This window comes from Psammomys obesus, unplaced genomic scaffold (genome assembly GCF_907164565.1).
Source record: "Psammomys obesus unplaced genomic scaffold, mPsaObe1.curated_primary_1811, whole genome shotgun sequence".
NCBI classification, from domain to species: domain Eukaryota; kingdom Metazoa; phylum Chordata; class Mammalia; order Rodentia; family Muridae; genus Psammomys; species Psammomys obesus.
Genome location: NW_026585894.1, coordinates 4,884,866 through 4,903,671, shown reverse-complemented (window position 1 = coordinate 4,903,671; position 18,806 = coordinate 4,884,866).

Below are 18,806 nucleotides of genomic sequence, written 5' to 3'. Positions count from 1 at the left end.
ATCTTATGAAAGAAGGGGAGGGACAGAAAGACCTAGAGGGGGCAGGAGCTCCAAATTTAAATCAATAGAAAAAAAAAACAGTGAGCACTGGGGGCCCTGTAGAGACTGATACCCTCACCAAGGACAATGCACGGAGAGAACCTAAAACCCCAGCTCAGATGTAGCCCATAGACTCATTCTCCCAGTAGGGCCAGAATTAGTAAAGCAGGGGCTTCCTCTGCCATGAATTCAGTGGCAGGCTCCCTTCTCACTTCCCTACAAGGGGTGCAGCCTTGCCTGGTCACAGAGGAACACAATGAAATCAGTCCTGATGAGACCTGGTAGCCTTGGGTCATATAGCAGTGGAGGAGGACCTCCCTTATCAGTGGACTAGGGAAGGGGCATAGGAGGAGTAGAAGGAGAGAGGGTGGGATTGGGTGGTGACAAGGGAGGGGTCCATCACCTGGATATAAATTGAAAAAACTGTAATAAATGATAATAAAAGATAGTTAATGCAAACATTAATTAACAATAAAGAAAATGACCCACCTTCATTTTCATAGGACAATCAATAATGGCAATTCTTTAAGGTTCACTTTTCTCTGTTGTGTCAGGCTGACCACAAAGATTAGCCATCACACTCAAGGTGACTGAAAAGTTATTAACACATCCCAAGATATCCCATGGATGGCTTACACCATACAAAGTACTGACTATTATACATACTGCTTTTTCTTAAATATACGTGCCAATTATTCAGCTTAATATTTGTATTAAGCATAGTAAAACATTCACTAGAATAGTAAAAAACTGTAACATCACACTGTAATGAAGGTTATACAAGTACGATCAGCTTCAAAGATCTTTAATGTATTGAACTTCCTAATTCTGTCTTTTGAGATGATAATAAATTTCAAATTCCTTCTAGAGATTCAGCAGAAACAGCTGATATGAGCCTTACTCAATCTCCTATTCCTATTGTCCCCTATCCCCGGGAGGCCTGTGGGGATCCTGAGAAAAATTTAGCTTAAATTATAGACCTCTCTGCCTAGTCCTGAAATGCCTGATTATAACGGACTACCAGGATTGCTAACACTAGAAAAAACCAGAGGGTTAGAGGGCAGCATAAGAACACAAGCAACAAAAAACAGGGCCATATGACATCACTAGAAATCAGACATTCCACCACAGCATACCTTGTAGGTACTATCATACCTGAAACAAAAGAAAATGATCTAAAATCTGAGGTTATGGGAAGAAAGGCCTATAAGCATACAAGAAACTTACAGAACACCAAATATATTGAACCAGAAAAGGAAATCACCATGCCACATAATTAAAACACTGAATGTACAGAACAAATAATGACTAGTAAAAGCTGCAAAGGAAAAAGGCAAAGTCACATTATAAAGGCAGACCTATCAGAATTACACCTAATTTCTCAGCAGAAACTCAAAAAGCAAAAAAGAGCCCTGGAGATACCTTACAAACACTAAGAGATCACAGATGTCAGCCCCGACTACTACACCTAGTAAAACTTTTACACACCTTAGAGGGAAGAAAACAAGATATTCTTTGACAAAACATATTTAAACAGTACCTACCTATAAATCCATCCTTACAGGAGATATTAAAGGGAAAACTGCAACACAAGGATGCTAACTATACCCAGGAAAACAAAGGAAATGAATAACAGCACATCATCAAAACCAAAAGAAAGAAACCACACACACACACACACACACACACACACACACACACACACACACACATACACACACACACACTACTCTCATACCCCCAACATCAAAATAATGATAATTAACAACCACTAATCATTCACATCTGTAAACATCAATGACTTATGCTGCCCAATAAAAAGACAGAGCCTGAAAAATGAGCATGTCAGTTGGCATATCCAACCACTTGAGCTTTCTGTGCCTGGACCTGAAAATCGGAATTGGCTTGTGAAAAAATTTATTAAACAATTACCTTAATGTGAAATGTCAGACCTCACTCTAACCTACTGCCCCCTTTTCAAAGCATGGAATGAAGACTGAATTGGGTTTTATAGTGGATTTCTGATTTTCATAGTGTACAGTAGAAGGGACCTTGGAAGTTCATGTATACTGTTAATGATTGTCTGCCCATGTCCTACCTGAAATAACATGACTGTTTCATGAAAATTATCTTTAATAAAGCTGTATATATTTAGGGGAAAAAGGCATAGGCTAATGGAATAGAATTAGAACACAGGATCCATCATTTCGCTGCATACAAGAAATACCTCCCAGCAATAAATATTGATTATACCTCAGAGTAAAAAGCTGGGAAATTGTTTTCCAAGCAAACAGTCCCAAGAAGCAAGATGAAATAACCATTCTAGTATCCAATAAAACAGACTTTCAACCAAAATTAAACAAAAGAGATGGAGAAGTACACTTCATATTCATCAAAGGAAAAAAATTACATAAAGATGAAATCTCAATTCTGAACATCTATGTAAGGGCATACACATTTATAAAAGATTCATTACTAAAGCTTAATTCACAATAGAAACCCTTATTAATAGTGGCTGGCACCATTTCATTGGTTGGAGAGATAGGTTAGAAGAGAACTTGCCAATCTTGAAGAGGACCCAGGCTGTGTTCCTAGCACCTATAACAAACAGCTCACTACTGCTTGTAACTTAAATATGTAAGGGATTCAGTATGTCCTCTTGCCTCTGAAAGCACCATCATGCATATGTTACACATAAATATGCCCAGTAACACATATATTCATCAAATCAAAATAAAGTCATCTTTTTCAAAAAGTAGAGAGAAACTGGCAATTAAGCAGGTATATATATGTATATTTTGAACATTTTTTTTTACTAGTTACACTTTATTCACTTTTTATGCCCCCATAAATCCCTCCCTCCTCCCCTCCCAGTCTCACCCTCCATCCCTCTTCTTGACACATGCTCCTCCGCAAGTCCACTGAGAGGGGAGGTCCCCCTCTCCTTCCTTCTGGTCTTAGTCTATAAAATCTCATCAGGAGTGGCTACATTATCATCTTCTGTGGCCTGGTAAGGCTGCCCTCCCCCCCAGGGGGAGGTGATCAAAGAGCAGGCCAATCAGTTTATGTCAGAGGCAGTCCCTCTTCCCATTACTATGGAACCCACTGGGACACTGAATTGCCATGGGCTACATCTGTGCAGAGGTTCTAGGTTATCTCCATGCATGGTATTTGGTTGGAGTATGAGTCTCTGGAAAGACTCCTGTGTTCAAAATTTCTGGTTCTGTTTCTCTCCTTGTGGATTTCCTGTCCTCTCCAGATTTTACTAATCTTACTAATATTACTCAGCAATGAAAAACAAGGAAATCATGAAACTTGCAGGTAAATTGTGGGAACTGGAAAGGATCATCCTGAGTGATCTGTCCCAGAAACAGAAAGACACACATGGTATATACTCACTCATACAGACATATAATATAGGAAAAACCTACTAAAATTTGTACATCTAAGGAAACTAATCAAGAGAGAGGACCCTGACTAAAATGCTCAATCCCCATCCCGAAAGGCAAACAGGATGGACATCAGAAGAAGAAGAAAACTGGAAACAAGTTAGGAACCTGCCACAGAGGGCCTCTGAAACCTCTGCCCTGCCGACTATAAAAGCAGATGCTGAGACTTATGGCCAACTGTTGGGTAGAGTGCATGAAATCTTAAGCAGGTATATATTTATTCTGTAGTTTTGACTGTGGATGTGATATGACAAATTGCTTGAGTACTTTGCTTAGAAGTCCCCACAGTAATGAACTAGAACCTAGAATCAAGAGCTAAGATAAATACTTTCCCTGCTAAAATTCTTTTTCTTGGGTTTTTTTCGTAATAACAGAAATGAAATAAAACACAGTATAATCTTATTTCCTCAGTCTGTCTCTCATCACACTTGATCTGATAGCATGCCCTCTTACATTCCCTCCTAATTTTGTGAACAGCTTTCACTACCATGATTATAAACTCATTATTTTTCTCTTTTTCTTCATAATGAGATTTTTGAGATGTTACATATTATATATTTCATGTTCTTCTAACACACTGGAATTAAAATTATGAATGCCACATCAAATCTATCATGGGGACATTGTTTGTTTTGAAATGACTGCAAAGTATTTTGGAATCAGGAAACTTACCACTAGTGGGAAGACCATGTCCAAGTTGGCATTTGTTGAACCTTACAATACCGAGAGTTGTTGCAGTTACTTATTGTAAAAAGTGACTGCTACCCCTCTCAGTATTGCAGAGCACACAGGTAACTGATGGAGTACATTCTGTCTTCAAGAATTGAACAACAACTTTTTATAAATACTTTTGGCATATCATGATACATATACATCAAATTTCTTTCATAACAGTTCCTAGGTAGGAACAATTCCTTACCTTCCATTTATCTCTCTGAAGCACATGAATTACAATCCACTCACATGACTTTATATTTCAATACAGTGCTACTAACTCTGTTTTGTTTACATTGTTCTTTATATCCTCATGATGTGACTAACTGAAAACCCAAATAATCTGAAAATGCTTAGATCCTAAGACACCAAACATTAACCTATGTAAAAGGGAAGAACTTAAAATTGCTTACACAAATAAAATCATCATCATCCCAAGGACAGATGAAGTGACTCAAAAGAGATAAGAGGGAGAGAAAAATACCTACAGGAGACAGTAGCAGTACAAGGAGAGCAACAGAACCAAGAAAAATAAATCTGGGAACAGTAGTCTTTTCTGAGACTGATACTCCAACCAAGGACCAAGCATGGAGATAAACTAGAACCACTGCAAAGATGTAGACTGTGGTAGCTCAGTGTCAAAATTGGAATAGGGACTGTCTATGAGAAAAACTCAGTGGCTGGCTCTTTGGTCACCTACACTGAGTGGCTAGCAGGCCCACCCAGCCACAGAAGAAGACAATGCAGCCAGTCCTGATAAGAACTGATAGGTTAGGGTCAGAGGGAAGGGGAGGAGGACCTCCCCTCTCAGGACTTGTGGAGTGGAATGGAAGGAGACCAAAAAGAGAGGGTGTGGTTGAAAGGGGTAGAGGGAGGGGGTAGATCTGGGAAACAAAATGAATAAGCTGTAATTTATTAAAAAAATAATTTTTTAAAAATGTGATGAAAAAGAGATAGATATTGGTTACATGTTCTTAATCTCACCAGCAACAATTCCTTACTATACCTGCAAGTTATAAAGTCATTCTGAACACCCTAAGATTAACCACTCCATATTCTTTTTTGTTTTATTTTTTTAATTTTAGATTTTTTTATTTTTATTAATTACAATTTATTCACTTCGTATCTCCCCTATAGCTCCCACCTCCCTCCCCTCCCAATCCCACCCTCTTTCCGTCTTCTGCTCCTTTGCTCTCTCCTGGTCCAGTAATAGGGGAGGTCTTCCTTCCCTTCCTTCGGACACTAATCTATTGGGTCTCATCAAAACTGGCTGCTTTGTCTTCCTCTATGGCCTGGTAAAGCTGCTGCTCCCTCAGCAGGAGGTGATCAAAATGCAAGCCAAACAGTTCATATCAAAGACAGTCCCTGTTCCCATTATTATGGAACCCACTTGGACACTGCCATGGGCTACATCTGTGCAGGGGTTTTAGGTTATCTCCATAAAAAAAAAATGGTCCTTGGTTGGAGTATCAGTCTAAGAAATGACCTCTGTGCCCAGATATTTTGGTTCTGTTGCTCTCTTTGTGCAGCTCCTGTCCTCTCCAGGTCTTACTATTTCCCACTTCTTTCATAAGATTCTCTGCACTCTGCCCAAAGGTGGGAATGTAAACTTGTACAACCATTCTGGAAATCAATCTGGCATTTTCTCAGAAAATTAGGAATAGAGCTTCCTCAAGATCCAGCTATAACACTCCTAGACATATATCCAAAAGTTGCTTAAGGCCTTTTGCTCAATCATGTTTATAGCAGCTTTATTTGTAATAGCCAAAAGCTGGAAACAACACAGATGCCCCTAAACTGAGGAATGGATACAGAAATTGTGGTACGTCTACACAATGGGATATTACTCAACAATAAAAAATAAGGAAATCATAAAATTTGCAGGTAAATTGTGAGAACTGGGAAAGATCATTCTGAGTGAGATATCTCAAATCAGAAAAACACACAAAGTATATACTCACTCATAAGTGGATATATTAACATAAAATATAGGATAAACATACTAAAATCTGTACACCCAAAGAAACTAATCAAGAAGGAGGACTCCGGCTACGATGTTTAATCCACATTCAGAAAGTCAAAGAGGACATCAGAAGAGAGAGAAAAAAAAAAAAAAACATGAAACAGGTCAGGATCCTGCCACAGAGGGCCTCTGAAAAGCTGTACCATGCAGGGTATCAAGGCAGATGCTGAAACATTCTTTTTCTAAGCATTTTTATAAGTTATCATTTTACTTATACTTTCTTTTTTTTAATTTTTTATTAATTACACTTTATTCATTTTGTAACCCCCATAAGCCCCTCCCTCCTCTCCTCCCGATCCCACCCTCCCTCCCCTTTGTGCATGCATGCCACTCCCCACATCCACTGATAGGGGAGGTTCTCCTCTCCTTTCTGATCTTAGTCTATCAGTTCTCTTCAAAAGTGGCTGCATTGTCCTCTACTGTGGCCTGGTAAGGCTGCTCCCCCCTCAAGGGGAGGTGATCAAAGAGCAGGCCAATCAGATTATGTCAGAGGCAGTCCCTCTTCCCATTACTATGTAACCCACTTGGACACTGAACTGCCATGGGCTACATTTGTGCAGGAGTTCTAGGTCATCTCCACGAATAGTCCATGGTTGGAGTATGAGTCTCTTGGAAGTTCCCTGTGTTCAAATTATCTTGTTCTGTTGCTCTCCTTGTGGAGTTCCCGTCCCCTCCAGCTCTTACTATTTCCCACTTCTTACATAGAATTCCATTCACTCTGCCCATCAGTTGGCCATCAGGCTCAGCATCTGCTTTGACAGTCTATACTGCAGAGGCTTTCAGAGGCCCTCTGTGGCAGGTTTCAAGGTTGTTTCCTGTTTTCTTCTGGCTTTCAGAGGCCCTCTGTAGCAGGTTCCGAGGTTGTTTCCTATTTTCTTTTTCTTCTGATGTCCATCCTCTTTGCCTTTCAGGATGGGGATTGAACATTTTAGTTAGGGTCCTCTCTTTTGCTTAGTTTGTTTAGATGTACAGATTTTAGTGGGTTTATTCTATGTTGTATGTTTATATGAGTGAGTATATACCATGCGTGTCTTTTTGCTTCTGGGAAACTCACTCAGGATGATCCTTTCCAGGTCCCATCATTTACCTGCAAATTTCATGATTTCCTTATTTTTCATTGCTGAGTAATACTCCATTGTATAGATGTACCACAGTTTCTACATCCATTCTTCAGTTGAGGGGCATCTGGGTTGTTTCCAGCTTCTGGCTATTACAAATAAAGCTGCTACAAACATGGTTGAGCAAATGTCCTTTTTGTGTACTTGAGCCTATTTTGGGTATATGCCTAGGAGTGATATGGCTGGATTTTGAGGAAGCGCTATTCCTAGTTGTCTGAGAAAGCGCCAGATTGATTTCCAGAGTGGTTGTACAAGTTTACATTCCTGCCAGCAGTGGAGAAGGGTTCCCCTTTCTCCACAACCTCTCCAGCATGTGTTGTCCCTTGAGTTTTTCATCTTGGCCATTCTGATGGGTGTAAGGTGAAATCTCAGGGTTGTTTTGATTTGCATTTCCCTAATGAATAATGAGGTTGAGCATTTCTTTAAATGCTTCTCTGCCATTCGATATTCCTCTACAGAGAATTCTCTCTTTAGCTCTGTTCCCCATTTTTTAAGTTCATTACTTGGTTTGCTGCTTTTCAGCTTGTTTAGTTCTTTATATATATTGGATATAAGTCCTCTGTCAGATAAAGGGTTAGTGAAGATTCTTTCCCAATCTCTAGGAAGTCGCTTTGTTTTGATGAGAGTGTCCTTTGCTTTACAGAAGCTTTTCAATTTCATAAGGTCCCATTTATTGATTGTTGCTCTTAGAGCCTGTGGTGTTGGTGTTCTGTTCAGGAAGTTTTCTCCTGTACCAATGAGTTCTAGGGTATTCCCCACTTTTTTTTTCTAGCCGATTTAATGTGTCTGGTTTTATGTTGAGGTCTTTGATCCACTTGGACTTCAGTTTTGTGCAGGGTGATAAGTATGGATCTATTTTCATTTTTCTACATGCAGACATCCAGTTGGACCAGCACCATTTTTTGAAGATGCTATCTTTTTTCCATTGTATGGTTTTGGCATCTTTGTCAAAAATCAGGTGTCCGTAAGTGTGTGGGTTTATTTCTAGGTCTTCTGATCGATTCCATTGATCCACCATTCTGTTTCTATTCCAGTACCTGGTAGTTTTTATAACTGTTGCTCTATAGTACAGCTTGAGATCAGGGATGGAGATACCTCCAGAAGATTTTTTATTGTAGAGGATTGTTTTAGCAATTCTCGGTTTCTTGTTATTCCATACGAAGTTGATAATTTTTCTTTCCAGGTCTATAAAGAATTGTGTTGACAATTTGATGGGAATTACATTAAATCTGTAGATTGCTTTTGGTAAGATGGCCATTTTTACTATGTTAATCCTGCCAAGCCATGAGCATGGGAGATCTTTCCATCTTCTCATATCTTCCTCTAATTCTTTCTTCAGAGACTTGAAATTTTTTTCATACAAGTATTTGACTTGCTTGGTTAGGGTTACACCAAGGTACTTTATGTCATTTGTGGCTATTGTGAATGGTGTTGTTTCTCTAATTTCTTTCTCGGCCCTTTTGTCTTTAGTATACAGGAGTGCTACTGATTTTTTTGAGTTAATTTTGTATACGGCCACTTTGCTGAAGGTGTTTATCAGCTGTAGGAGTTCCCTGGTAGAGTTTTTGGGGTCACTCATGTATACTATCATATCATCTGCAAATAGTGATAATTTGACTTCTTCCTTTCCCATCTGTATCCCCTTGATCTCCTTCAACTGTCTTATTGCTCTAGCAAGGACTTCCAGCACTATGTTGAAGAGATATGGAGAGAGTGGGCAGCCTTGTCTTGTCCCTGATTTCAGTGGGATTGCTTTAAGTTTCTCTCCGTTCAGGTTGATGTTGGCTATAGGCTTGCTGTATATCGCCTTTACTATGTTTAGATATGTGCCTTGTATCCCTGACCTCTCCAGTACTTTAAACATGAATGGATGTTGGATTTTGTCAAATGCTTTTTCAGCATCTAGGGAGATTATCATGTGGTTTTTTTCTTTCAGTTTGTTAATATGGTGGATCACATTGATGGATTTCCGTATATTGAATCACCCCTGCATACCTGGGATGAAGCCTACTTGGTCATAGTGGATAATATCTTTAATGTGTTCTTGGATTCGGTTTGCAAGTATTTTGTTAAGTATTTTTGCATCAATGTTCATAAGGGAGATTGGCCTGAAATTCTCTTTCTTTGTTGAGTCTTTGTGAGGTTTAGGTACCAAGATGATTGTGGCTTCATAGAATGAGTTTGGTAATGTTCCTTCTGTTTCTATTTTGTGGAATAGTTTGAAGAGAATTGGAGTTAGCTCTTCTTTGAAGGTCTGGTAGAATTCTGAGCTGAAGCCATCTGGTCTTGGGCTTTTTTTGGATGGGAGACTTTTGATGACTGCTTCTATTTCTTTGGGGGATATAGGATTATTCAATTGATTTACCTGGTCCTGATTCAGCTTTGGTAAGTCAAATAGATCCAGAAAATTGTAAATTTCATTTAGATTTTCAAATTTTGTTGAGTATAGACTTTTAAAGTAAGTCCTAATGATTGTTTGGATTTCCTCAGTGTCTGTAGTTATGTCCCCCTTTTCATTTCTGATTTTGTTGATTTGGGTGGTGTCTCTCTGCCTTTTAGTTAGCTTGGCTAAGGGTTTGTTGATCTTGTTGATTTTCTCAAAGAACCAGCTCTTGGTTTCATTGATTCTTTGAATTGTTTTATTTGTTTCTAATTGATTGATTTCAGCCCTGAGTTTGATTATTTCCAGCGGTCTACTCCTTTTTGGTGTGTCTGCTTCTTCTTTTTCTAGGGTTTTTAAGTGGGCCATTAAGTTGCTTGAATGAGCTGTCTTGAATTTCTTCTTGAAGGCACTTAATGCTATGAACTTTCCTCTTAGCTCTGCTTTCATTGTGTCCCGCAAGTTTGGGTATGTTGTGTCTTCATTTTCATTGAGTTCTAGAAAGGCTTTAATTTCTTTCTTTATTTCCTCCCTGACCCAGCTGTCATTTAGTAACAAGTTGTTCAGTTTCCATGTGTGTGTAGGCTTTTTGCTATTTCTGTTGTTGTTGAAGTCCAGCTTTATTCCATGGTGATCAAACAGGATACAAGGTATTATTTCAGTCTTCTTGTATCTGTTGAGGCTTGCTTTGTGACCAAATATATGGTCTATTATGGAGAAGGTTCCATGAGGTTCTGAGAAGAAGGTAAATTCTTTTGTGTTTGGGTGTAAACTTCTGTAAATGTCTGTGAGGTCCATTTCATTCATGACCTCTGTCAGAGATATTGTTTCTTTGTTTAATTTCTGTTTTGTTGACGTGTCCTTTGTTGAGAGTGGGGTGTTGAAGTCTCCCACTATTAATGTGTGGGGATCTATATGTGGTTTAAATTTTATCAATGTTTCTTTTAAAAATGTGGGTGCTCTTGTATTTGGGGCATAGATGTTCAGGATTGTGATGTCTTCCTGGTGGAATTTTCCCTTGATGAGTATGAAGTGTCTTTCCCTATCTCTTTTTATTAATTTTGGTTGAAAGTCTATTTTATCAGATATTAGAATGGCTACTCCTGCTTGTTTCTTGTGTCCATTTGCTTGGAAAGTCGTCTTCCAACCTTTTACCCTCAGGTAATGTCTATCTTTGTGCCTTAGGTGTGTTTCTTGTATGCAACAGATTGCTGGGTTTTGTTTACGTATCCATTCTGTTAATCTCTGTCTTTTTATTGGAGAGTTGAGTCCATTGATGTTGAGAGAGATTAATGACCAGTGGCTGTTAGATCCTTTGATTTTGATGTTGGCTGTGTTCATAAGGTTGAGTGCTTGGTTGCTTTTTGTTTTACTGTAGTAAGGTTAATTATTTCCTGTGTTTTCTTGACAGAAGCTAATTTTCTTGGGTTGTATTTTCCCTTCCAGTGTCTTCTGTAATGCTGGATTTGTCTGTAGGTATTGTGGAAATTTGTTTTTGTCATTGAATATCTTGTTTTCTCCGTCTATGAGGACTGAGAGTTTTGCAGGGTAGCGTAGCCTGGGCTGACATCTGTGTTCTGTTAGGGTCTGCATGATATCTGTCCAGGCCCTTGTGGGTTTCATAGTCTCTGTTGAAAAGTCAGGTGTGATTCTAATGGGTTTGTCATTATATGTTACTTGGCCTTTTTCCCTTGCAGCTTTTAGTATTTTTTCTTTGTTCTGTATAGTTACTGTTTTGATTATTATGTGGTGGGAGGATCTTCTTTTCTGATCAAATTTGTTATGTGTTCTGTACGCCTTATGTATTCTTATTGGCTTCTCCTTTAACTTGGGGAAATTTTCTTCAATGATTTTGTTGAAAATATTTTCTGGGCTTTGGAGAAGGGAGTCTTCTTTTTCCTCTATCCCTATTATTCTTAGGTTTTGTCTTTTCATATTGTCTTGGATTTCTTGGACGGTGTGTGTCAGGAATTTTTTGGATTTAACATTTTCTTTGACAGATACATCGATTTCTTCCATTGTATCTTCCACACCTGAGATTCTTTTTTCCATCTCTTGTAGTCTGTTGGTTATGCTTAACTTTGTAGTTCCTGTTTTCTTCCCTAAATTCTTCCTCTCCATTATTTCAATCTACCAATGGCTCACCCCGTTGACCTTGTCTTTTGAAGTGAAAGTCCATATGAAACTACATGGCCAGCAAGTAGATTCTATGTACTATATTGACTCTTGTTCTTGACGTTAGAGGCTGATTCCTGATAAACCATGACTGAGCTCATGGAGCTTCACACTAATTTCCCCAACTGAGCAAGAATACTTCAGCTATCTCAGCTAAGAATTAATGTCAAGTATCTTTAATATCACACAGTCTCTGCGTGAAATAGATAAGCTAAAGTGAGAGAACACTAAACACAGTCCAAGTGCCCAGTTAATTATGATGACTTAGAAATACTCCTTTCAATGAATAGAAAAATACCAGATGCAGAAATCTCAATTAAAAACGACAAGCAGTATGAAAAAAAAAAAAACATCATGGCTATCTTACACATACTTAATTTTCTTTACGTATACTGATTATGAGAAGAGTAAAGTAAATGTCATAATCTGGAGCAAGAGTGCATATACATTAGAAACATTCAGTATAAAAATCCAAGAATTACATTTTTTCCTTCGAAAAACTACAATATATAAGAATGAGGTTAGCTTTTCTTCAATTAGAGAAGTACCACATATCAGCTCACAGAGACTAAAGAAGGAATCACGGGGCTTAGAAGGGCCTGCAACAGGTCCTCTGTCTCTATATTATAGATTTCAGTTTAATGTTTTTATAACTAGACTGTATGAATGAGTGGTTCTCTGGTTCTTGTACCTGCTTTTGGAGGATTGTTGAAGGTTAAGAAAATAAAAAGAAAAAAGAAAAACAGAAAAAAAGAAAAAAATGACATTTTTTTTTTTTTGTAAAGGAAAAGGACCTAAAAATTCAGGATCTTTTGTTTTAAGATCTTAAAAACACTGAAAGTTTAATCCAGAAACACAGTCTTCACTTTTACATGGCCACAACAAGTGAGGAATATGATGAAATTTCCTTTACTCAAAGAGATACCATTTAAAGGTATTTCACTTCAATAACTTCTATCTATTTGGAATATTATTTACACAAGGAATTTCATATTGATATGAAATCTCAATCTCAATCTTCACCTTTTACTTTTATCAAAATATACCTGTAAGAAGATGTTTGTAATCTGACCATGTTCACATTTAAATTTTGCAGAATAATCAAACTCAGCCTTTCTCCATGGTTCTTTCTTATTGGTCTACTTAATAAACACTGAAAATAAATTTTCAGCCTTTAGTTCTATTCAAAGATATATTTAGAAAGAATAAAGTAACTAAAATATCTATCAAGTGATAACTGGGTAATGGAACTAGTACACATTCATAATGGCTTACTACTGAGCTACAAATAAAAATGAAATTATAAAATCTGTCGGAAGATATTTGGGTTTAAAATATATATTGAGGATCAGAAAGAAAAGTACGACAAATTCTCTCTTAAGTGAAAATCATTGGATTTAATGTTTTTATGTGAAAATGCTATGACACTGTGTGCTACATGAAACTGAAATGAAAAGAACAATAAAAAGATAATAGCAAAAAATGCTGATGAAATTTATCTTAAAGCTAAAGGCTGTACATTATTTGAAAATTCATGATAATGTCATGGAAACTTCATGAACAACAGTTTTAGTTAGAGTTCTCTAGAGGAACAGAACAAATAGAAGTGATATTTATTAGAAGAGGATTTCTTAGATTGACTTACATGATATAGTCTGGGAAGTCCAACAATGGTTGTCACATTAGAGAGGATGAAAGACCTTGATTCATGAGTCTGGAAACCTTGGCATTCCTACTCCTACGTAGACCTAGAAAAGTTTGAGGAATGACAGTGGTCTTTAGCACATGTAACAGGCCAAGGTTAGGTCGTAAGATCAGTGAAACTATGTTATAGCAGCAGCAATAAATTAGTTGAACCACCATTTATATGAAGGCAAGCAGGTAAACATGAAAAAAAATTACATATGTACATACATATTTATAATAACAATTAATATGATAAAGGAGTCTATACATTTGGATGAGAGCAAGAAGGCATATGTTAAGGTTTACAGGATCTTTGAAAGACTCTACCCTGCAGGATATCAAAGTAGATGCTGAGACTCCTAGCCAAACTTTAATCTTTGGGCAGAATGCAGAGAACCTTAGGATTTGCTTGCCAGCAGAGGGAAATGCCTTGTGATCTGCCTTGGTGGGGGGCGGGATTCAGACTGCTGTCATCCAGCTCTTAACTGCTGAACCATTCCTGCAGGTTTATAGGAAAGACCACAATGTAATTATATAATAAATGTAAAACATAAAAATATCTCCTTTATTTTCCCTCGTTATCTAGGCTGCCACCAGACGGTGCTGCCCATATTTAGGATGGATCTTCTCATCTTAAATAATCTGATCCTGTGCCCAGTGTCCCATCTTTTGGTTCCAAATGTAGTCAAGCAAACAGCAAAGATTAATCATTACACTTTCAGTACCAAAAAGTGTTCAAAATCGCTGGGCTTCTTAAGCCCTAAACCCTAGACATGCAAACAAACAAACAAACAAACATCCAACAAACAAACAAACAAAACCCCTAAACTACTACAGGCAACAAAGCAATGCTACGTGGCAGAAGTAGCTTTGCCGAGGGATGAGGATGCAAATTAGTTATTTAATACTAAATAGTCAGTCATATACATACAAGTAAAATTAAACAAACTGAATAGGTTGAATTTATACATTTATGCACATATGTGTGTGTGCAACAATAATGATAATGATAAACAATCTAAGAATTAGAGAGAGTGAGCAAAGGGTTCATATAAGAGCTGAGAGGGTGGCAAAAGGGTGTAATAATGTAACTATATTTTAATTAAAAAATTAAAATAAAAAGGAATAAAAAGGCTAATATATTTAACATCTTCTATAAGAATTCAAGGAATATCTAATCTCATAAAAGACTACTTAACGGCATTTGCCAAGGGTACACAAAGAAAACCAACAAACAAACAAACAGAAAGACAGACAGACAAACAGAAGTAGAATTTGCTATTTAAGAGCCATTTAGGCATGTATGTGTTAACTTATTCTTAGCATAGAATAAATTATTCTATAATTTTACAAAAAGAGCATCTGTAATGAACAAAACATCACAGTCCAAAGATTACTGCGATACATGTTGAATCTTACCATTTGTGAAGAATGTAACTGTTTCCCTTTATATAAGATACCATCATCATTACACCACAAGCATGCACACAAGAACCTTATGCAGCATCATCTTCTAGAAGGTCAGGTCCTCCTGCTTATTGGGAAGTTTGGCAATACCAAATAGATAGGAATATATTCATATATTTATGTTTGTATTAAGAATGAAATTAGTAACCTCCATATTTATATTAACACTTCTAAATGAATGTGTTCCTATTGTTAAAATGAAGTACACCCTGCAAAACATAACTTTATGAAGGCACAAATTCCCATCAAGTTTCAGGAAGCATGTCAGACATAACTGTACTTACACCACAATGACCTTCTGAGGCCACAAATAATGAAGAATGTGATGCTCCTTAATCTACACAGTATGGCATCTTTCACACATATTTGACATGATAGGTACCAATCTGTGTAGACCAAAGCACAAGAGAGAAAAAGCTGGTCTTTGTTATAATTTCACAATTGAATAATAATGGCAAGACTGTTATATACTTAACTCATTTAGTCTTCGATAATATCTACCATTTTACTTTACCATGAATATTTCACATAATGTCCTCTGACATTCACCATTATAATTTCCACTACCAACACAATAAGCTGATAACAAGTAGTATTTTTCTCCCAATTAGTAATCCCAGGACTCATTATTTATTGATTTTTTTCCCCATTACAATATATTCTAATCATGGTTTTACTTCCAGTAGCTCTTCTTAGATCTTCCCAATCTCCTCACTCACCAACTCCAAGCCTGTCTGTCTCTCTCTTTCATCTCTCTTTAGAAAAAAATATACAGACCAAAAGAAACCCACAAAAATGTAATCAGAACAAAAAAGTCAAAGAAACAGCAAAAAACACACATAAATAAAGCTCATAAACCTATAAAATGGGAAACCATAATATACAAGCAAAAGACTAGTAAGTTCAAAAAATTTGCTCAAACCAAGAAGGTAAAACAAAATGTCTACAAAAATTCTACTGAGTTCACTAAATTTCATTCTTATCCCATAAATTGTTAAGAATTACAAATATTCTCCACTGATTACATCTGGAGGATGTCTGTTGTGAAGGAGACTCCAATACATATTGGGATTAAGATACACTTTAGTGTGTGTCTATAAAACTTGTACATGTTAGCACCACAACAATTTATGAAACACATAAGATTTCTAAATACTAAGGATTATAAAACACACTTACTTTTACCTTACAAATCATATTCCCTACCTATATCCTATTCTATGATTAACGCCATGGTTCAAAAACCGACATGAAAAAATTATTTACATATTACTTATATGTTTCTTATATTTGCTTTTATTCATAAATTCTCTAAATTCAGTATTAGAGGAACTTAATGGTATAAAATCTTATTATGTAACAGAATAATAGTTAATATTTCTTATATGCATTTAATGCCAATTTAGTATCCTGGAAGCTTAGAAACTGTAAGTTTAGTTTTCATATTCATGAAGATTGGAGAAATTATATGCCAGTTATACATATCATGAACTTTCTAAGGATCAAACTTAATTAACTTTTCTTAACTTAAGTTCAAAAATAAAACCCGCCCAAACAAAAACAACAAAACCCAAACTGTGAAAGCCTGTTTAAAACTCTTTATCATAACTGAGAAATTGTCAATCTACCTTAGAACATAAAATATGACCCTTTACTGTATTTACATATACTTGTCATAAAATATATCTACAATACTCTTTGCCATGTATTTCCATCTAGATATTGTGAGCACTTGTTCGTATTGATAATTGTCAAAACTGAGATGATATCAATGAACATGTCAAAGCAAAGGAAAATCTCATGATGCTTCTACCTTACACAAGGAACTACAGGCAACTGGAAAAGATGGGAGTAGGAGAGGTCTCTCCCATTTCAACTCATGGAAGACCACACCAAGTGGTTGTCCAGTACCAAACAGTTATCCTTGAAAACATACAAACAAGTAACTTTAATGGACACATCACGGTATATTTAGGAATATGCATGTACATACAAATATATATATGCATTCAATAACAATTATTGATAAAAGGGGGTCATGAATTTGAAAGTGAACAGGAAGCTGAATTTGCTAGGGTTTGGAGGGAGGCATTAGAAGGGATAAATATTATTATTAAATTACAATTTCAAAAATAAACTAACCTGATTCTATAAGTTTAAGAACATATAAGGTTTTGTGCATCCAGATGTTTATAATTCTGCATGTGTCAGTAAGATGAACATTAAAAAATATCCTTTCCAAAATCCAGTTCTTTAAATACAAATTCTTCTTAAGGCCAGGAAGCCCTATCAAGGATAAATGCATTTCTATACCACAATGAAGCTCCAAATGATGAACATGGTGCTCCTACCTCTCCCAAATATGGCTTCTATCATCACTTATATTTCATGAAATGGACAACAAATTAGGTAAAGCAGGGTACACCATATATTTAATATGGAAATGTTGCAAATATAGCTTCCACAAGCTTCCTTTTTATCTTTTGTCAAAATACCAACTGTATATGATACCTAAATCCTGACCTACTTCATTTGTGTGTCATATAGATTAACTACTCACAGTTCTTCATCATCAATCCCATCATGAGCATGCCCTCTCGTGAATTTTCTGCTTCAGAGAATGGTTTTCTCTGAAAACCAGACAATAAGGGGGTGCTGCATTATCTCTTATATAGGTTAGAATTTCTCACCAGTTATTTTTCCTCTTCCTGTAACATGTAAGAATTAAAAATAATTATTTTCAACTTAATTTATCTTGAGGTTGTATCTTAGAAAGTTAATTACAATGAAAGTACGAATTGAAAATCACATCTAATACATGTGTGTATGTACATCACCATAATCATATAGGAAACACATATGGCTAGTAAGTCAAATTTATGTTTGGTGAGCCTTATTCTATACTCAGAGAGGATAGAGTAACATAAAACACAATGTGACCCATACCAATCTGAGTATTGTTGTGCACACAGCTTGTTAAATGATGTCTTGTATTTCTGATAAACTCTTTATTAATATATTTCATCACTCATCTCATCACATGACACATGAACAATTTTTTGATTCATTTAACCAGGTGAAAGACAATTATAGTATACTTTGTTTTTCATCTCTCCACATTTTATTTTATGTATATTATTATTTGTATCTTTAATTAAGGACGGTTTAAAAAACTACCAATTATTTCTTTGCAGATTTATCTGCCCCCAGAGTACTGGAATTAAAGGCATTCACCACTATGTCCATCTTAAGAGACAATAATTTTTAAATGCCTTTTTCACAAGAAATAAACAGGTCCTGTAAGAACAGAAACTTCAAGTGGGCATTGGCTACAAAATCATCACCACTGAAAGTTAATATATGACCTTCATGTTGGGCATTACTTCACGAGAAACTTTTTCTTACACTAATTTAAGGGGGCCCTTACACATGACATCTTTTATAAACATATTGCTACAGAAGCTTTTCACATGCTTGCATATTGTATCATATCCACAGGACACCATAATTTTTTACTTTTATGTAATTCAGGCTAAGGATTTTGAATATGTCAAGTACACTGACTTGCTCAAGGCATTTCTTATCAAACAGTTCCTGTTACTTGTCTTTCCACATTTGGGACAATAGGGAAACAAATACACAAGCTTTTCCAACATTTTCTTTTATCAGGAACGTTATTAATATTCATTACAGATTTTTTCTAACATAATTATTTCTGATAATCTATCATAAAATAATTCTCAGTATTCAATACA